Consider the following 21,682-nt stretch of genomic DNA (forward strand, 5'->3'; position numbering starts at 1 on the left):
TTGAATCTGTTTCCACCGTCCTATAAAGCAGTTGTTGCATTAAAATGTTTTTCCTCAGCACAGCTGGTCTGGTGAAATGCTGATGCTGACAGCAATTGAGCTAGTAAGATGGTACCTGTCTCAACATAGACACCAGTCCTAATGGAACTGGTACTAGGCACACTGGAACAGGAGGAGGTTGTTCAGTCCCTCAAGCCTGCTCCGCAATTCCATTACATCATGGCTGATCTGTATCTTAACTCCATTTACCTGCCCTTGCTCCATAAATCCCTTGATGTCCTTGCACAACAAAAATCTATCAAACTCAGTCTTAAATTCCAATTATCCCTCAGTATCTGCAGCTTTTGGGAGGAGACTTCCAGATTTCCATGACCCTTTGTGTGAACAGATGCGTTCTGATTTCAGTTCTAAATGACCTAAAACGAATTTTAAGATCACGTCCCCTCATTCTCGATTCCTCCATCAGAAGAATTAGTTTCCCTGTATCTAGCCGATTGAATCCCTCTAACATCTTAATCACCTTGATCAGATCACCCCTTAATCTCCAAAACTCGAGGGAATACCAGACAGGGTTATACAAAATAGACCAGAAAGGGGGCAGGACATTCTTTGGCCTCAGTGTCCCTGGCTACATTAACAGTGTAACATGGGAAACAGGAGGAGGAATGGGCCATTTGGGCCCTCGAGCCTGCTCCGCCATTCAACTAGATCATGGATGATCTTCTACGTCAATGCCATTTTCCCACACGATCCACATATCCCTTGATATCTTCAATATCTAGAAATCTAGCAATCTCTGTCTTGAATAAACTCAATGACCGAGCTTTCACTGCCCTCTGGGAAAAGATTCACCACCATGAGTGAAGAAATTCATCCTCATCTCAGTACATCACGCAGGGTGGCCAAGTTCAAATCTACTACTTCAGGGAGTGTACAGCTGTGGATGCAATGAACATTGTTACGACTGGGTGAGGAATGGGTCTCAGGCTCCCCTCTTGCCCCTTTCCTGGTTTGGCTGTAACACGGTGAAACTTTTAAAATGCAGCATTTTTAGCTTAATCCCTCAGTGAGTCCTTGCTCACTGCTCTCTAATTGTAATTGTAAATGAACCAGACAGGCTTTCATACGAACATACAAATTAGGAGTAGGCCACTCGGCCCCTCAAACCCTCTCAGCCATTCAATAAATTCACATTTCCACCTACCCGATAAGCTTTCACCCCCTTGCTTATCAAGTTTCTATCTACCTCTGCCTTAAAAATATTCAAAGACTCTGCTTCCACTGCCTTTTGAGGAAGAGAATTCCAAAGACTCAAGACCCCCAGAGAAAAAATTGCTCCTCATCTGTTTTAAATGGGCAACCCCTTATTTTTAAAGGGTGACCCCTAGTTCTAGATTCTCCCACAAGGGCAAACATCCTTTCCACACCCACCCTGTCAAGACCCCTCAGGATCTTATATGTTTCAATCAAGTCACCTGTTACTCTTCTAAATTCCAGCAGATACAAGTCTAGCCTGTCCAAACTTTCCTTGTAAGACAGCCCGCCCATTCCAGGTATTAGTCTAGTAAACCTTCTCTGTACTGCCTCCAACGCATTTACATCCTTCCTTAAATAAGGAGACCAGTGCTGTACACAGTACTCCAGATGTGGTCTCACCAATGCCCTGTATAGCTGGAGCATAACCTCCCTACTTTTGTATTCAATTTCCCTTGCGATAAACGAGAACATTCTATTAGCTTTCCTTATTACGTGCTGTACCTGCGTACTAACCTTTTGCGAATCATGCACTCGGACACCTAGATTGCTTTGCATCTCAGAGCTCTGCAATCTCTCACCATTTAGATAATATGCTTTTTTATTCTTCCTGCCAAAGTGGACAATTTCCCACTTTCCCACATTATACTCCATTTGACAGTTCCCCGAATCTAGGGAATTTTGGAAAATTAAAACTAACGCATCAACTATCTCACTAGCCACTTCTTTTAACACCCTGGGATGAAGTCCATCAGGACCCGGGAACTTGTCAGCCCGCAGCTCCAACAATTTCTTCAGTACCACTTCCCTGGTGATTGTAATTTCCTTGAATTCCTCCCTCCCTTCCATTTCCTGACTTACAGCTAATACTGGAATGTTACTTGTATCCTCAATAGTGAAGACCAATGCAAAATATCTGTTCAATTCATCTGCCATCTCCTTACTATCCATTATTAATTCCCCAGACTTACTTTCTATAGGACCAACACTCACTTTGTTAACTCTTTTCTTTTTTAAAGATCTATAGAAACTCTTAATATGTCTTTATATTTCTAGCTAGCTTTCTCTTGTACTCAAATTTAACCTTCATCAATCTTTGAGTCATTCTTTGCTGTTTATATTCTGTCCGATCTTCTGACCTGCCTCCCATCTTTGTGCAATTATAGGCTTTTTCTTTAAGTTTGATACTATCTTTAACTGTTTTAGTTAACCACGGAAGGCGGGTCCCACCCTTGGAAATTTTCTCTCGTTGAAATGTATCTATTCTGTTTATTCTGAAATATCCCCTTAAATGTCTGCCACTGCATCTCTATTGACCTATCCCTTAACCTGATTTGCCAGTTCACTTTAGCTAGCTCTGGTTTCATGCCCTCATAATTGCCCTTATTTAAGTTTAGAATACTAGTCTTGGACCCACTATTCTTTCCCTCAAACTGAATGTAAAATTCAATCATATTATGATCGCTTCTACCTAGGGACACCTTAACTGTGAAGTCATTAATTAATCCTATCTCGTTGCACAATACCAGGTCTAGTATAGCCTGCTCTCTGGTTGGCTCCGAATGTATTGTTCCAAGAAATTATCCTGAAAACATTCTATGTACTCCTCATCTAGGCTACCTCTGCCCATCTGATTTTTCCAGTCCATATGTAGAATTAAAATCCCCCATAATTATCAATGTACCTTTCTAAGTAGCTGCCATTATTTCTTCCTTTATACCCCATCCTAGTGTGTTTAATGTTAGGTGGCCTGTACACCACTCCCACAAGTGACTTCTTGCCTTTATGATTTCTCATTTCTACCCAAACTGCTTCTACATCCAGGTTTTCTGAACTTAGGTCATCCCTCTCTATTGCACTAATACCACCATTAATTACAGAACCACCCCTCCACCTTTTCCTAGCTTCCTGTCCTTCCTAAATGCCATGTACCCTTCAATATTCAGGTCCCAATCCGTCATCCTGCAGCCATGTCTCTGTAATGGCTTTCAGATCATACTTATTTATTTCTATTTGCGCTCTCAGTTCATCTGTTTTGTTTCGAATGCTACGTGCATTCAGATACAGAGCCATTAGTTTTGTCCTTTTATTATTTTTGTAACCTCTAGCCTTATCTGTTGATTTACTGTTAGATTTGTATGCTCTGTCCCTTACTGTTACAATCTGTTTATCATTTCCCATATTAATACCTTTCTCTCTTGCCTTGTCGCTACTCCTTGATTTACCATATCTTCCAAATTTGATCCCTTGACCCCACTATTCAGTTTAAAACCCTCTCTACTTCTCTAGTTATGCGGCTTGCTAGAACATCGGCCCCAACATGGTTTAGGTGTAGATCATCCCAACAGTACAGCCACCACTTTCCCCAGTACTGGTGCCAATGCCCCACGAACCGAACCCACTTCTACCACACCAGTCTTTAAGCCACCCATTAATTTCTCTAATCTTATTTGCCCTATGCCAATTTGCACGTGGCTCACGTAATAATCCAGAGATTATTACCTTTGAGGTTCTGCTTCTTAATTTGGCACCTAGTTCCTCATACTGACTATGCAGAACCTCTTTCCTTGTCCTGCCTATGTTGTTGGTATCTACGTGGACCACAACGAGTGGATTCTCCCCCGCCCACTGTAAGTTGCTCTCCAGCCCTGAGCAGATGTCCTGAACCCTGGCACCAGGCAGGCAGCACAGCCGTCTGGACTCTCGCTCTTTGCTGCAGAGAACAGTGTCAATCCCCCTAACTATACTGTCCCCTATCACTACATTCCTATTTTCTCCCTCCACTTGAATGGTTTCCTGTACCATGGTGCCATGGTCAGGTTGCTCATCCACCCTGCAGCCCCCACTCTCATCCAAACAAGCTGAAAGAAACTCAAACCTGTTGGACAGTCGCAAAGGCTGAGGCTCCTGCACTCTGGGTCCCCTTACCTACCTCAGCTGCAGTCACACTCTCCTGTCCCTGACCAAATCAGAAGAGGGGTGTGACCGCCTCCTGGTACAAAATGTCCAGGTAACTTTCTCCCTCCCTGATGTGTCGCAGCGTCTGCAGTTCAGACTCCAGTTCAGTGACTGAGCCGAAGCTCTTCGAGCCGTAAACACTGACTGCAGACATGTTTGCCCTGGATCACACTGGCATCCAGGAGCTCCCACATGCTGCAGCCATGACACATCACCTGTCCTGCCATCCTTAATGTGTTTTAATTAACTACTTAATTATTTTATTCAATTATTTATTTTCCTTTTTTATATATTTTATTAAGCTTACCACTAGTTCTTTTACTATTTTAAAAGTTAGGATTAGAATGGACCTTAATCACTTACCAGATACTCATCAAGCAGGTAGCTTCTTCCCAAACCAATCACCTATCTGCTTGCCTGTGATGTTTGATGCTCTGTTTAATTTAAATTACATTAAATTAAAAGTTTACCTGTATACTCACCCCGGCGTCTCTCTGTTTCCCTGCTCTTACTGTTGATTGTGACATCACTCTGATGTCACTTTTCGATTTTTCCCCGCACCTCTCTCGCTCTGTCTCCAATCTCTGACTCTGGGCTTTTGGTGCGCTTTTTAAACCTCCATTCCCACCGCACTCCTCTCTCTCTCTCACTCTGTCTGTCTGTCTCCAGTTTAAACAAGACAGATACAAGTTTATTAGCTTTACTACTTTAAGTCGGTTAAAATGACTAAAATACGTAATGCAACCAGGCTAGCATGCATACGAGAGAAACACACACAGATACAGAATGGGAGAAAGGATAGTGGGGGTGGTGGGGGGTGGGGGGGGGGGGGTGTAGTAGTAAATGGAATTCAGTTATTGTCTTTAGTTTTGCTGTAAAGTTCTTGGTTGGAATTGCAGTCTTGTAGTTCTCGCTGGGGCCCAATGCACACTTTCAAACTTGCTTTTCTAGTAGCAGAAGGCTGAAGCGGTCCTCTGTCTTGAGGCTTCAGCTGCTTCCGTGGGTCCCTGGGACTTGGCTTGAGAGAGAGATAGAGAGAGAGACCTACCTTCTCTTTGGTCTTCAAATTGCAGTCGGTTCCAAACCTTTCTGTGAGGCACAATTTAAACAGTTCCCAGTCTGGCCAGCAGGTAAGTCTTGTGACCAGCTCTTTGTTTAAAAACATATCATCTGTGAGGGTTGTTGATTCTTCAAAGCTTACTAGACACACCAGTTGGGGGTGCTCCCCTCTTCCTGCTGCCGCTCCCCTTTACCGGCTCCAGCCGCTGCTCCCCTTTACCGGCTCCGGCTCCTGCCGCCGCTCCCCTTTACCGGCTCCGGCTCCTGCCGCCGCTCCCCTTTACCGGCTCCAACTGCTGCCGCTGCACTCCTTTTCCTGCTGCCGCTTCCCTTTACCTGCTCCAACTGCTGCTGCTCCCCTTTACCTGCTCCAACTGCTGCTGCTGCTCCCCTTTACCTGCTCCAACTGCTGCTGCCGTTCCCCTTTACCTGCTCCAACTGCTGCTGCCGTTCCCCTTTACCTGCTCCAACTGCTGCTGCCGTTCCCCTTTACCTGCTCCAACTGCTGCTGCCGTTCCCCTTTACCTGCTCCAACTGCTGCTGCCGTTCCCCTTTACCTGCTCCAACTGCTGCTGCCGTTCCCCTTTACCTGCTCCAACTGCTGCTGCCGTTCCCCTTTACCTGCTCCAACTGCTGCTGCCGTTCCCCTTTACCTGCTCCAACTGCTGCTGCCGTTCCCCTTTACCTGCTCCAACTGCTGCTGCCGTTCCCCTTTACCTGCTCCAACTGCTGCTGCCGTTCCCCTTTACCTGCTCCAACTGCTGCTGCCGTTCCCCTTTACCTGCTCCAACTGCCGCTGCCGTTCCCCTTTACCTGCTCCAACTGCCGCTGCCGTTCCCCTTTACCTGCTCCAACTGCCGCTGCCGTTCCCCTTTACCTGCTCCATCTGCCGCTGCCGTTCCCCTTTACCTGCTCCAACTGCCGCTGCCGTTCCCCTTTACCTGCTCCAACTGCCGCTGCCGTTCCCCTTTACCTGCTCCAACTGCCGCTGCCGTTCCCCTTTACCTGCTCCAACTGCCGCTGCCGTTCCCCTTTACCTGCTCCAACTGCTGCTGCCGTTCCCCTTTACCTGCTCCAACTGTTGCTGCCGTTCCCCTTTACCTGCTCCAACTGCTGCCGCCGCTCCCCTTTACCTGCTCCAACTGCTGCCGCTCCCCTTTACCTGCTCCAACTGCTGCCGCCGTTCCCCTTTACCTGCTCCAACTGCTGCCGCCGTTCCCCTTTACCTGCTCCAACTGCTGCCGCCGTTCCCCTTTACCTGCTCCAACTGCTGCCGCCGTTCCCCTTTACCTGCTCCAACTGCTGCCGCCGTTCCCCTTTACCTGCTCCAACTGCTGCCGCCGTTCCCCTTTACCTGCTCCAACTGCTGCCGCCGTTCCCCTTTACCTGCTCCAACTGCTGCCGCCGTTCCCCTTTACCTGCTCCAACTGCTGCCGCCGCTCCCCTTTACCTGCTCCAACTGCTGCTGCCGTTCCCCTTTACCTGCTCCAACTGCTGCCGCCGTTCCCCTTTACCTGTTCCAACTGCTGCCGCCGTTCCCCTTTACCTGCTCCAACTGCTGCCGCCGTTCCCCTTTACCTGCTCCAATTGCTGCCGCCGTTCCCCTTTACCTGCTCCAACTGCTGCCGCCGCTCCCCTTTACCTGCTCCAACTGCTGCCGCCGCTCTCCTTTACCTGCTCCAACTCCTGCCGCCGCTCTCCTTTACCTGCTCCAACTCCTGCTGCTGTTCCCCTTTACTTGCTCCAACTGCTGCTGCCGCTGTTCCCCTTTACCTGCTCCAACTGCTGCTGCCGCTGTTCCCCTTTACCTGCTCCAACTGCTGCTGCCGCTGTTCCCCTTTACCTGCTCTAACTGCTCTCCTTTTCCTGCTCCCGTTTCCCTTTACCTGCTCCAACTGCTGTTGCTCCCCTTTACCTATTCCAACTACTGCTACTGCTCCCCTTTACCCACTCCAACTGCTGCCGCCGCTCCCCTTTACCCGCTCCAACTGCTGCCGCCTTTCCCCTTTACCCGCTCCAACTGCTGCCGTTCCCCTTTACCTGCTCCAACTGCTGCCGCCGTTCCCCTTTACCTGCTCCAACTGCTGCCGCCGTTCCCCTTTACCTGCTCCAACTGCTGCCGCCGTTCCCCTTTACCTGCTCCAACTGCTGCCGCCGTTCCCCTTTACCTGCTCCAACTGCTGCCGCCGTTCCCCTTTACCTGCTCCAACTGCTGCCGCCGTTCCCCTTTACCTGCTCCAACTGCTGCCGCCGCTCCCCTTTACCTGCTCCAACTGCTGCCGCCGCTCCCCTTTACCTGCTCCAACTGCTGCCGCCGCTCCCCTTTACCTGCTCCAACTGCTGCCGCCGCTCCCCTTTACCTGCTCCAACTGCTGCCGCCGCTCTCCTTTACCTGCTCCAACTGCTGCCGCCGCTCTCCTTTACCTGCTCCAACTCCTGCTGCTGTTCCCCTTTACTTGCTCCAACTGCTGCTGCCGCTGTTCCCCTTTACCTGCTCCAACTGCTGCTGCCGCTGTTCCCCTTTACCTGCTCCAACTGCTGCTGCCGCTGTTCCCCTTTACCTGCTCTAACTGCTCTCCTTTTCCTGCTCCCGTTTCCCTTTACCTGCTCCAACTGCTGTTGCTTCCCTTTACCTATTCCAACTACTGCTACTGCTCCCCTTTACCCACTCCAACTGCTGCCGCCGCTCCCCTTTACCTGCTCCAACTGCCGCTCCCCTTTTCCTGCTCCAACTGCTGCCGCCGCTCCCCTTTACCTGCTCCAACTGCTGCCGCTCCCCTTTACCTGCTCCAACTGCTGCCGCCGTTCCCCTTTACCTGCTCCAACTGCTGCCGCCGTTCCCCTTTTCCTGCTCCAACTCCTGCTGCCGTTCCCCTTTACCTGCTCCAACTGCTGCCGCCGTTCCCCTTTACCTGTTCCAACTGCTGCCGCCGTTCCCCTTTACCTGCTCCAACTGCTGCCGCCGCTCTCCTTTTCCTGCTCCAACTCCTGCTGCCGTTCCCCTTTACCTGCTCCAACTGCTGCCGCCGTTCCCCTTTACCTGCTCCAACTGCTGCCGCCGTTCCCCTTTACCTGCTCCAACTGCTGCCGCCGTTCCCCTTTACCTGCTCCAATTGCTGCCGCCGTTCCCCTTTACCTGCTCCAACTGCTGCCGCCGCTCCCCTTTACCTGCTCCAACTGCTGCCGCCGCTCTCCTTTACCCGCTCCAACTCCTGCCGCCGCTCTCCTTTACCCGCTCCAACTGCTGCCGCCGCTCCCCTTTACCTGCTCCAACTGCTGCCGCCGCTCCCCTTTACCTGCTCCAACTGCTGCCGCCGCTCCCCTTTACCTGCTCCAACTGCTGCCGCTCCCCTTTACCTGCTCCAACTGCTGCCGCCGTTCCCCTTTACCTGCTCCAACTGCTGCCGCCGTTCCCCTTTACCTGCTCCAACTGCTGCCGCCGTTCCCCTTTTCCTGCTCCAACTGCTGCCGCCGTTCCCCTTTTCCTGCTCCAACTCCTGCTGCCGTTCCCCTTTACCTGCTCCAACTGCTGCCGCCGTTCCCCTTTACCTGTTCCAACTGCTGCCGCCGTTCCCCTTTACCTGCTCCAACTGCTGCTGCCGCTGTTCCCCTTTACCTGCTCCAATTGCTGCCGCCGTTCCCCTTTACCTGCTCCAATTGCTGCCGCCGTTCCCCTTTACCCGCTCCAATTGCTGCCGCCGTTCCCCTTTACCTGCTCCAATTGCTGCCGCCGTTCCCCTTTACCTGCTCCAACTGCTGCCGCCGTTCCCCTTTACCTGCTCCAACTGCTGCCGCCGTTCCCCTTTACCTGCTCCAACTGCTGCTGCCGCTGTTCCCCTTTACCTGCTCCAATTGCTGCCGCCGTTCCCCTTTACCTGCTCCAATTGCTGCCGCTGTTCCCCTTTACCCGCTCCAACCGCTGCTGCCGCTGTTCCCCTTTACCTGCTCTAACTGCTCTCCTTTTCCTGCTCCCGTTTCCCTTTACCTATTCCAACTACTGCCGCCGCTCCCCTTTACCCGCTCCAACTGCTGCCGCCGCTCCCCTTTACCCGCTCCAACCGCTGCTGCCGCTCCCCTTTACCCGCTCCAACTGCTGCCGCCGCTCCCCTTTACCTACACCAACTGCTGCTGCCACTCCCCTTTACCTGCTCCAACTGCTGCTGCCCATGTTCTTTGAGGGTGCGCTGCCCTGGAAGAACTCGCGCAGGCGCGGTGAGGCGGGGGGCGGGGCGAGGGTCAATTTCCCACTATGCCTTGGGGGGACGCTGACAAGTGGATCCAAGATGGCGTAAAAGTAAAGGCGAAGGTAGGTGTGGAGTTGTGTCGGTGTCCGCTCGTCCGCGGGCCGACAGATACTCTGGGGTTTTTGGGGGTGGGGAAGAAGTCTCGAGGAGGGGGAAAGAGGTGCGAGAAGCCGGCAATCGGCCTTTGTGTGTGGGCTGGTGCTGCTGGAGCTGTCAGTCTGTTATTGTTTGAAGGGGAGGCGGTGGGGGAGGGGAGGGGGTTGTTGGTGTTACTGTTACTGTGACCGCCGCTCTGGGTAAATCTAAGGCCGGGCTGGCGATCGTAGCCGGCCTGGCTCTCTCCCTCTCAGTCTTCTGTCTGCGCCGCCGAGTTTCGGAGGCAGCTCAGCTCGGGGAAGTGTAGGCCCAGCGCTTGCCGCGGCCAGTGTGTGGAACGTGTAAACAAGCGGCGGCGGTGGGGGGAAAGGACGGGACGGGGAGGAGCGCCCTGTTCTTCTATCCACACTTTATTCCTCAGTATGTCTGCTGGGAACATACTGCATGTTTACTATTACAGGGGCCTGTGTGCTTCTAAAACACTCCACTCCCATTGCATGTTTACTTATTTGTTTGTCGCTGCACAATTCGAACTTCAGCGCAAGTTAGTAGCACTTTTTTCTAAAATCAGTAATTTTTGTTGCGCCAATACTGTACAATTGGTAAACCCCCCATATGATGGCGAACTGTTAGTCCAGCTATTTTAGTCCTTGTCTCAACGCTTGTTTTGAAGTAGGATTCCATTACTACTGTATTACATCACTGGCATCCAACAATAACTTCTATCAACTAAACTCACCTGATGTTTACGGTGGTCACTCCCTTTTTGAATTAAACACCCTACAAATGACACTTCTAAAAACTTAAGGATTTTTGACACCCCCTCAAAGGTCCAAGTCATGAATTATCTATTCTGTTTTTGCCCTCGCTCCTGGATGTGTGAAATTACACGACTAAAAGTTTAGAATTGAAACTGCAATACATCAAGTGTCATCTTGTTCCTCAGTCATTTTGTTTTCTATTACATGCCACAGTGCTAAAGGATGAAGTTCTGGAAATATTTTCTCACTTTTGTAGGTATGCTTAGGTTTAATATGTGTGGTTAGGGACTTCCAATGGCAGAAATAATGAATTGCCTGTGCATCATCTATTTCTTAGCCCTTTAGATGAGTTATGAGGGGAGAGACTTCAATAAAATTGGGCAATCCTTCAGCCATTTAGTACTCCTGCCCCCTTTTGAAATTATTTTCCTCAGCATTGCCTTGCTATCTCCATACTCCTAACCCTTATCCTTTTCCCTCTCCCTCCACTCAGTGTCCACTCACTGTCCATCACACTAAAGTGCTTTGAGATATCTGAATAATGTGTTATTGAAATTGTTTGATCATGAGATTGCCAGTCCAGTGATCTCTATAATGCCAATTTTTCCTTGGTTATTAATATTTTTTAATGAGAATAAAACCCAATTTAAAAAAAAAAGAGCATCTTTCTACTTGTGAAGCCATTTTCAGTGTTAAAAAAAAAACACTACCTGAATTCTGGTCTTCACTCACCTACAGGCTGGTGAAGTGACCTGCATTCATGCTTGTCTTGAATATTAGTCTTTAACTAGCTGACTGGAGATGTGCTTGAGTGGTTTGGGTTGACTGTTTACTTGTCTTTCTGTATTTCCATCCCCTATCAACTTTTTCCTGGCAAAGAACTGACTTGGGCCAGCTTAGTGCTTTCCCTCTAGTTCTAGCTTGGATAGTGTGCACATGAATCTGCATCGTATTGCTGTGTGACACAAAACATCGGTGCTGTCCTGTGCTTACTGTCACTGAGCTCAAGAATACTGAGACCAATTGTGATGTACCCACCTGCCACCCTGGCTGACATCAGCTAACTGGGCTCTGACCACGGGTTGAATCTGGGACTTCCTCATTCTGTTTGCCTTACTACCACATCATGTCGTGTATTTACTCATTAAGGCACTGGACAACCACTTAAATTTTTCATTCATGATTTGTGTGTTCCGGACCCCACTCCTTGAGTTCCTTTCCCTCTTTCAAAACCTCCAAAGCATTGTTCCTGCTAAATTGCGCATGTGTGTGACCATGCAGCAGCCTGGCAGGTGCCAAGCGGGTCTTGCTCGTGTTAAATGCCACATTTGCATGTAAAAAATAAATCAAGGGTACATGCGTTGAAAAAAACTGGCCGTGCACCACGACAAAATTTTAAAAGGAACATTACTTCAAAGGGATATTTTCATTGACCCTTCTCTTTCTCCCATGACAGCACCTGTTTGCACTCTTCCCTTCTTGGTTCCTGGCCCCTTTTTTTTAAAAAAACAAAAATAAATCACTGCTCTGTAAAGTGCTCTGAGAACTCTTTTAGGATTTTGTTTTACTTGGTGTTGTGGTGATATTCTGCACAGTTGTATTTCTCACTTAAATCCTATTTTTAAAAATTCAGCTTGTATGGATCGGCACCTTCGTATTGAATTAAAGCAGTATGGGAAATAGTTCTATTTGATTTATCCTGTGTAGCCAATATCGCTTTTACTAATATCAGCAGATCAGCAAAATAGTGAATGAAGCCAGAATTCGATTGGTGGTGTTTTAATTTGATCTCTGAAATATGTGCTGTGGGATGCAAAGGCCATGTCAGATTTCACCCCCAAGGCTGCCTTGTAGCATATGTGTTTCTGTAAAACATTTGTCTTTTGACATTCCCAGTCATGCACAGAACAATGGAGAAAACAAGTGACAGTTTAAAGTATGCAGATGCTTTCTACAATTGGCTTCAACATAATTGATAAAGACCAGTTGAAATTTGAAGCTAATGGTTTGCTATGGTGTGCCACTAATTCTGTTAGTTGAATTTAAGGAAACACTCACCACATCAAACTTTAAAAAAAAAAAGAAAATTGGAAGGTCCCCTGATTGGCATGCACACTGCCTGGTATTGTGCTAAGCTATACAGACTTAAGTTCTATTTGTCATTTGTGGTAAGTTAACTGATTTCAGCTGGGAGTGCTGTTGGGGTACTGCTTTTAGTCTTACTGTCATTACTGCCCAGTTTCTCCTGTAGGAAAGTACACGTACAAGGATGCCCAGTGAGAACTGGATTAGATTGAACTTTGATAGCTTCCATGGTAAAATAGGAAATTAAAGAAGAAATTTGAAAAAGAATTGCAAAAAATTCTGAGTGTACAATATAGGACATCGGCATATATTGAATGGGAGGTGTTTTAACATATGCATTTGTCATTCCATGTATAATTTTCACAAGTTCAGACTTATTGTATTATTGAATGGGGATGCTCTTTTGAATTTTGTGCAACTTATAAACTTATGGCATAGTTTGCCAATTTATTTTGAATTGTATGTTTTTCCCAATTTTCCAAATGGGATTAGAACATCTTTATCATCTGTTTGTTTTCCAGTTCTTTCCCCTTCTCCTCCTTTGCTTTGTCTCTGTCCCTTTTCTGTGTTCAGGTTGCACATTACAGTACATTGCAGCTTAAATCAACTATCCCTGGAACTAATGGAAGCACCTTCTTTCTCACTTGGCTGATAAAGTTAAATATCATCCGTTCCTTTGATTGTTTGATGATTGATACCAATGGTGGTGGCAGACACTTGCCGATCTTGCTTTTGCCTATGTTCCTGCCTTCAAGTTAACAATCCAGCTGGTGGTGCTGACTGATGTTTTTAGGTTGTAGGATTGAGGATTTTGGAACACTTTTCCACTTCTGATATATTACAATTATTTATGCTGTGTATTTTTGTACAAACGCAAACTCATTGCATTCTAAGATTTCCAGCATCCGCAGTATTTTGCTTTTATCTCATTGCATTCTAGTTAGTTTATCAAGTTTTAGTTAGATGTCTTTAGTTTGGATTTGGAATGCAATATCAGCAACTGTTAATTTTAAACTTATTAGTCCCTCTTTCTCCAACCACGCCCTACCCTGGTCTTGGCTCCTTGCTGAAAGGTAAAGTTCTGTTAATGCTGGTAGCACTCCAGAATTTTACCCATTCTTAGAGTACGAGTCTTTATGGTGAGTGTTGCAATAGGTTATTCGACCATTGATGGCATTGAAACTAAACGCTAATGTCCATTAGTGGCAAGCCTCTCATTTTTGCCACCCCTCTCTAACCAGGAGTGCTGGGGCCAATTCTAATGCCCTTACAGCTACACTGGCTGAGATTAGCAAATGCAGTGCAGACTGAGGATTGAAGCTGTCACTTTTGCTCAGCTACTCATTGGACAAAGTTGTTAAACCATTAATGTAGCTAAGACTATCTTTAATGACTCAGTGTGCTTGGTTTTGAAATCTGTGCCAATGTTTTTCTTGTGTCTGCACCTGAAGAACAAAATCCCAGGTGTGTTATGCTAACACGAGTTTGACATGCCAGAATTAATGCCTTCCGAGCAATCCTTTGCCTTTGTTATGCTGTTGTTATGTGGTCTTATTAAAGATATTTGGATTGAGCAAAGGAATTCGAATTGAACAAAGTTGGTTGTGAATTTTTTTTCCCTTTGCTTTTGAAGTAACACATGTATTGCAAACTGGACTGCAGATCTTCATTGTGTTACTATAAAGGGAGTGTGGATGCATTACAGTAAATACACAATACAGATTAGAGGTGTATACTAAAGTTAGTGTAACATAATCCAGCGTTAGTAGGATTTCAGTAATGCATAATGCTGGACAAGTGACATTTTGAGCTCTGAAAAACACCAGCATCAGATTTTATTCTTAGAAACAAAGGTTTCATCTGGAGTGAAAATTTTAAATTGTACTACAATAATATGACGTACAGTGGGACCCTGTTATAACACAGTCTGCAATAACATGGAACTCGGTATAACGCAGGCCCATCATGTTTATCATTTCACAACATTGTTGAAGTATAAATGCTCTGCAAAAGATTTAGAACCAGCCAATGAGGTGATAACCTCGTGACTAATTAAAGCGCAAGTTTTCTCTCTAAAAATACTCGCCAAACTTGTACTGATACCCATACAATGATCAATGCAAAATCACGTGTACTGAATCACGAAAGAGAAATTCTTGCACCATCGCTGAGGAGCTGAAAATTATCGCCCTGATCAATAAAGGCGGTACGCAAGCATCTGTCGTGCAAAGGATGAGGATTGCTGAATGGGGGTGGCTTGAAGATGAGAAGTTGAGAAGGATGTCGATGGAGATTGATAAAGGTGGCCAAGCAAGAAGGAAAACCCAAAATGCTGACAACATCACCTCTCGACAAGGCCATATACATGTGATTCACCCGGCAGAGAGCTGAGGGTGTACCTCTATATGGGCCTGTTATTCAAACTCGCGCTGAGAAGTTTTGCTGCTAAATGAATGTAAATACCAACACCCCAGTAGCATTTGGAGCCAGCAAAGGATGGTTAGCAAAATTAAAGAACCGACATGGCATTTCGCAATTTACTATTAGAGGAGAGCAACAGTCCGCGGACAAGTGAGTCGCAACATAGTTTCGCGCTGAATTAAAGATTTTACATGAAGGAGGATACACCGAAGAACAAGTCTACAACTGTAACGAGATAGCTCTGTACTAGAAAATGTTACCAGAGAAGACGCTATTGACAAGAAACAAAACCAACAAAACATCTGGATTTAACAGATAAAGATAAGGTTGGCCCTCCTTTGCTGCAACAAAACTGGTCTACACAAGCTGACTCTGTCCAGAAAATTCACTAAACCACGCTGCTTCCATCTGAACTAAAATCACTACCATGCAAATTCTCAAGTAGAGTTAAAGCCTGGATGATTTCATCAATTTTTGAAGACTGGTTTCATGATGAATTCGCAGCAAACATCTCAGAGAGAACAAAGGACCGAAGAAGGTCATCTTGCTGCTTAACAACTTCTCTGCACACCCACCTCCACAGAACCTCATAACACGAGATGGGAACATCAAATGCGTCTACCTACTGAAAACACTGCAAAAATTCAACTGCTGGTCCAAAACACCATATTGACCTTCCGATGTAATCACAGGAGGCAACTCATCAAGAGAATGATGGACAGTAAGGACGACATGACGGCTTGCCTGAAGAAACTCAATTTGAAAGAGGAAATTTACATATGCAGCCGTGTCCAGCAAGAAGTTCTAATCAATTTCCAAAACTCCTGGAGACACGCCATGAGTGGTGAATTGGGGACAGAAACAAACAGCAATGACGAGGAGGATTTTGAAGATTTTACTGAAGACGAAATACTTGAAAGCAAGAAGAGATTACGATGGATTCAATGCCCATGATCGAATCAATGCCCAGTCTGTACTTGGAGCTGACAACAACAGTGCATGGCTGAATGTCGACGATCAAGAAGCTATCAACGAGACGATGACAAATGATCAAATATTGGTCGGTGTAACAGATCCAAATCCTCAAGCTGAAGATGATGATGCCGCCGCCACAGAGAGTGAGCCACTGCCACCATCCCATATGGTTATCCACTGTCTAGAAGAATCACCTGAGATGGTTGGAAGCCAATAAAAAATCAACAGCCGCAAGTCTGACACAACTTTAGAACATCCTACATCTAGCAAAGGCAGAGATGAGGAGTAGATATGACCAGTTACAAATTACTGATTTCTTCATTACACCTCCATCCATTCAATAATTGATTTATGCATGTATGTTCACATATCTGTTAACAGAAGAAATAAAATTTAATTTATTTGAATTTAGTGTCTTCATTTTGTTCGTTTTATTATTCTGGCTACTGGCTTGGCACTTTTGAAAGGACCTCGTTAGAACGTAAACTCACCCATAACACTGTCTCGTGATGTGGACTGCATTATAGCGGGGTCCCACTGTACTATTGATTCATGGTCTGTTATCTGTGATGGTGGGAGTAATCTGAGATGATGGAGTAATCACGCAGTAAGTGTTTTACACCACATTAAAGTCTATTGCCTTAAGTTTAATTTTACCTGCAGTGAATCGATTTACAGCATTAATTATGCTTAGGACAGCACTCTAATTTCACCAGATCATTGTAGAAAACTGTCATGTTATGGGTGAAGAAATATTATTCTAGTTAATACCCACACTTTTAATATTTTTGTTCTAGTGAAAGTGTTTGAGCTAACATTTTTTTGGATCCTTTTGTGCTTAGCAGTCATGCACCACAATCTGTTTTGTATGGTATATTGCTAGCTCTCAAGAAACTGGCCAGTAGAATAGTGGAAGTGATCAAAATTGTCCCACAGGAGCATACTCCAACATTTGCTCACTGTTACTGAGCTTAGATTGAAGGTTGCATGTTTGTATTTGTGCACTTCTCTGAATTTCTGGAGCATTCTTGTGTACACACTTTGTGTGCTGAAATGTATTACTTCAGTACACTTTTTTGAAATCCTAGCACAGCTGATAAAAGGTGCAAAATGAAATAAAAATTACATCACTGGGATGGTGTATGAATAACTCCGTAGCTTGAGCTACAATCTTTGGCAGTGTTTGACAGCTGAGTGGAAAGTGCAGCTTTTTTAAAAAAGTTTTTCACACAGAGATTTTGATGCCAATTGGTGTATTGCTCATCAGTTACATGTAATATTAATTAAGGTTCTATATTTTTCCCCAGCATGTTTTGTAACTTTTGGAATTCTGTATCTAATTTATAAAGAGCATTTTGTAGTTTGCTTTACATTCAAGAAAGGTTTGAATTCTGTATCACACTGCCGCCTTTTTTGAAAAAAAATAATTTTTCTCCCCCTCTGCTGGAGGAAGTCAATGACTGTCCTTGGTGTATAGTTTCGAGCCTTCGACCTTGCTGAAGCAAATGAGGTAAGTCAATGGGTTTGAAGAGGGTTTTTTAAATAAAAATAATAAAGACATGTCTGATGCTGACTTCACCCAATGTCTATAAGTTTAGATTTCTGACTAAGGAAGGAGATCTCACTTTGGCTAGGTAGTGGAGGGCTGTTGTCGCTTGTGGAACTGTATGCTAGCATGAGTTGAGTTTTCAGGAGAGAAGGGAAGAAAATTTAAGTGAGGGAGCAAAATATTAGATAACATTTATCAAACCATTCTTGTGATTAATCTATAATCAATATTGAAGTGAAAACCATTTAGTTTCATTGGTTAGATATAAATTTTTGTAATAGCTGCAGGTAGGTATTGAAACCGATATCCAAGTACATGCTGCTGTATATCCATTTCATCCTGTTATAACATTATATTTAAAAAAATTAGAAGTTTTACACATATTCAATGTCAAATGGCAAGTGAGGATTACTCCAAAATAAGCTGGTGAGGATATATAATGGTTACATGCAAGTCACCAAACTGATCACGAAGCTGTCAAATTATCACTTTAAAAACCCAACTGGTTCACTGATGACATTTACAGAAGGAAAACTGTTGTCCGTACCTGCTCTGACCTACATGTGACACCAATCCCACACCATTGTGGTTGACCCTTAGCTGCGCTCTGAAGTAGCCTAACAAGCCACTTGGTTTCAGAAACTGAATTGGAGTAGCCATATAAATACCGTGGCTACAAGAGCAGGTCAGAGGCTAGGAATTCTGCAGCGAGTAACTCGCCTCCTGACTCCCCAAAGCCTGTCCACCATCTACAAGGCACAAGTCAGGAGTGTGATGGAATACTCTGCACTTGCCTGGATGGGTGCAGCTCCAACAACACTCAAGAAGCTCGACACCATCCAGGAAAGAGCAGCCCACTTGATTGGCACCCCATCGACAAACATTCACTCCCTCCACACCGACGCACAGTGGCAGCAGTGTGTACCATCTACAAGATGCACTGCAGCAATGCACCAAGGCTCCTTAGACAGCACCTTCCAAACCCGTGCAGCAAATACATGGGCAGCAAATACATGGGAACACCACCACCTGCAAGTTCCCCTCCATGTCACACACGATCCTGACTTGGAACTATATCGCCATTCCTTCACTGTCGCTGTGTCAATATCCTGGAACTCCCTTCCTAACAGCACTGTGGGTATACCTACCCCAAATGGACTTCAGCAGTTCAAGAAGGCAGCTCACCACCACCTTCTCAAGGGCAATTAGGGATGGGCAATAAATGCTGATCTGGCCAGCGTCGCCCACATCCCATGAATGAATTAAAAAAAAAACTGCTTGACCCTCATCTACACATCTAGTCACCTCCTTGAAAAATTCAATCAAGTTAGTTAGACACGATCTCCCCCTGGCAAAGCTATGCTGACTATCCCTGATTAATCCCTGCCTCTCCAAGTGGAGATTAATCCTGTTCTTCAGAATTTTTTCCAATAGTTTCCCAACCAATGATGTTAGACTCACCGGCCTGTAATTACTAGGTTTATCCTTGCTACCCTTCTTGCTACCAGTCCTCTGGTACCTGTCCTGTGGCGAGAGAGGATTTGAAAATTTGTGTCAGAGCCCCTGCTATCTCCTCCCTTGCCTCACATAATAGCCTGGGATACATCTCATCTGGGCCTGGGGATTTATCCACTTTTAAGCCTGCTAAAACAGCTAATACATCCTCCCTTTCAATACTAATATGTGTAAGTATATCACAATCCCCCTCCCTGATCTATACACCTACTTCGTCCTTCTCCATACTGAATACAGATGAAAAGTAAACATTTAAAACCTCACCTATGTCCTCCGGCTCCACACACAGTTTGCCACTTTGGTCCATAATGGGCCCCACTCTTTCCCCGGTTATCCTCTTGCCCTTAATATACTTATAAAACGCCTTTGGATTTTCCTTTATCTTGCCTGCCAGTGTTTTTTCGTGTCCCCTCTTCGGTCTCCTAATTACTTTTTTAAGTACCCCCCTACACTTTCTATACTCCTCTAGGGCCTCCGCTGTTTTCAGCGCTCTGAATCTGCCATAAGCTGCCTTTTTTTCCTGATCCAATCCTCCATATCCCGCTACATCCAGGGTTCCCTGGACTTATTGGTCCTACCCTTCACCTTAATGGGTACATGTTGGCTCTGAACTCTCACTAGTTCCTCTTTGAATGACTCCTACTGGTCTAATGTAGACTTTCCTACAAGTAGCTGCTCCCAGTCCACTTTGGCAGGATCCTGTCTTTTCATATTGAAATCGGCCTTCCCGCAATTCAGTACCTTTATTTCCGGTCCGTCTTGGTCCTTTTCCATAACTGCCTTAAATCTTACAGAGTTATGGTCACTATCCCCGAAATTGTCCCCCACTGACTCTTCTACCACTTGTCCAGCTTCATTCCCTAGGATTAGGTCCAGTACTGCCCCTTCTCTTGTAGGACTTTCTACGTACTGGCTCAAAAAGCTCTCCTGTATGCATTTAATGAATTCCGCCCCCTTTAAGCCTTTTGCACTAAGACTATCCCAGTTGATATTAGGGAAGTTGAAATCCCCTATTATTATTACCTTTGTGCTATGTGTGACTCCAACTAGTGGAGAATTTTCCTCCTGATTCCTATTGACTTCAATTTTACTTGGGCTGTTTGATGCCATATTCGGTCAAATACTGCCTTGATGTTAAGGGCAGTCACTCTCACCTCACCTCTTAAGTTCAGCTCTTTTGTCCATGATTGGACCAAGGCTGTAATGAGGTCTGGAACCGAGTGCCCCTGGCAGATCCCAAACTGAGCGCAGTGTGCAGGTTATTGCTGAGCAACTGCTGCTTGATTGCACAGACAATGATACCTTCCATCGTTTTGCTTATGATTGAGAGTAGTCTGATGTGGCGGGAATTGGCCGGATTGGATTTGTTTGCTTATTCTGGTCCAGACATATCTGGGCAATTTTCCACCTTGTCAGGTAGATGCTTGGTGTTGTACCTTGGCCCGACCGAACCACAGCGGACCCGATCCCAACCCGGCCTGAGTCCCTCCGATTTTGCCCTGAGCCCGACCCGACCCGACCCGAACCCGCCACTACTTGACCCGACCGTCTGTTTACTTACCTTCCTGGCACCGACACAGTGACGTCACTCGCGCACTGCGCAGACTCAGTTTGGTCCCGGACTCCCAGCTCAGGTAAATTTCTTTTAATTTTTAATACTTACTGGCAGAGCACTTGCAGTGTGTGTCCGACCCGACTTGAACCCGACACGTCATCGGGTCCCGTCGGGTTTGGGTCGGGTAGCATGCCTCTAACGGCTATTTCAGTTCTACAGTTGGGATGTTGTCAGGACCCGAGGCTTTTCCGTATCCAGCACCTTCAGCTGTTTCTTGGTATGGTGGGGTGAATCGAATTGATTGAAGACTGGCATCTATGATGGTGAGGATGTCAGGAGGAGGCGGAGATGGATCATCTACTTGGCACTTGTGGCTGAAGGTGGTTGCAAATATTTCGGCCTTGTCTTTTGCACTGATGTGCTGCACTCACCCATCATTGAGGATGGGGATGTTTTTGGAGCTTCCTCCTCCAGTTAGTTGTTTAATTATCCACCAGCATACACGACTGAATGTGGCAGGACTGCAGAACTTTGATGTGATCCGTTGGTTGTTGGATCGCTTTGTTCTATCGCATGCTGCTTCTGCTGTTCAGTGTGCATTTAGTCGTGTGGTGTAGCTTCACCAGGTGGCACCTCATTTTTTTAGGTATGCTTGGTTTTGCTCCTGCTATTCTCTCCTGCGCTCTTTATTGAACCAGGGTTGATCCCCTGGCTTGATGGTAATAGTCAAGTAAGGAATATGCTGGGCCATGAGCTTATACATTGTGGAGGAATACAATTCTGCTGCTGGTGACCTACAGTGCCTCAAGAATGCCCAGTTTTGAGCTTCTAGATCTGTTCTGAATCTGTCCCATTTATCACGGTGGTAGTGCCACACAAAATGATGGAAGGTATCCTCAGTGTGAGGACAGTATTTCATCTTCTAAAAGGACTGTGTGGTGGTCACTCCTACCAATACTGTCACGGACAGATGGATCTTTGACCAGGTAGATTGATGAGAGCGCGATCAAGTAAGTTTTTCCCTTTGTTGGTTCCCTCACCACCTGCCACAGGCCCAGTCTGGCAGATATGTCCTTCAGGACTCAGCCAGCTGGACCAGTAGTAGTGCTGTGGAGCCATGCTTGGTGATGGACATTGAAGCTCCCACTCATATCACGTACCATGCCCTTACTAGCCTCAATGCTTCTTCCAAGTGTTGTTCAACATGGAG

The 21,682-nt window shown here is 46.2% G+C and overlaps 1 protein-coding gene across 2 annotated transcripts in view; it reads left to right on the plus strand.

The window, feature by feature from the left end:
• The first annotated feature begins 9,527 nt into the window (after positions 1–9,527).
• helz (helicase with zinc finger) overlaps positions 9,528–21,682 on the plus strand; it is a 308,260-nt gene continuing 296,105 nt past the window's right edge. For both annotated transcript variants that reach the window (XM_068058498.1, XM_068058499.1), the window contains exon 1: positions 9,528–9,577. The gene's annotated coding sequence lies outside the window, so the exon portion shown is untranslated. The remainder of the gene's footprint in view (positions 9,578–21,682) is intronic.

The sequence above is a fragment of the Heterodontus francisci genome, chromosome 26 (genome assembly GCF_036365525.1).
Source record: "Heterodontus francisci isolate sHetFra1 chromosome 26, sHetFra1.hap1, whole genome shotgun sequence".
Classification (NCBI taxonomy): Eukaryota; Metazoa; Chordata; class Chondrichthyes; order Heterodontiformes; family Heterodontidae; genus Heterodontus; species Heterodontus francisci.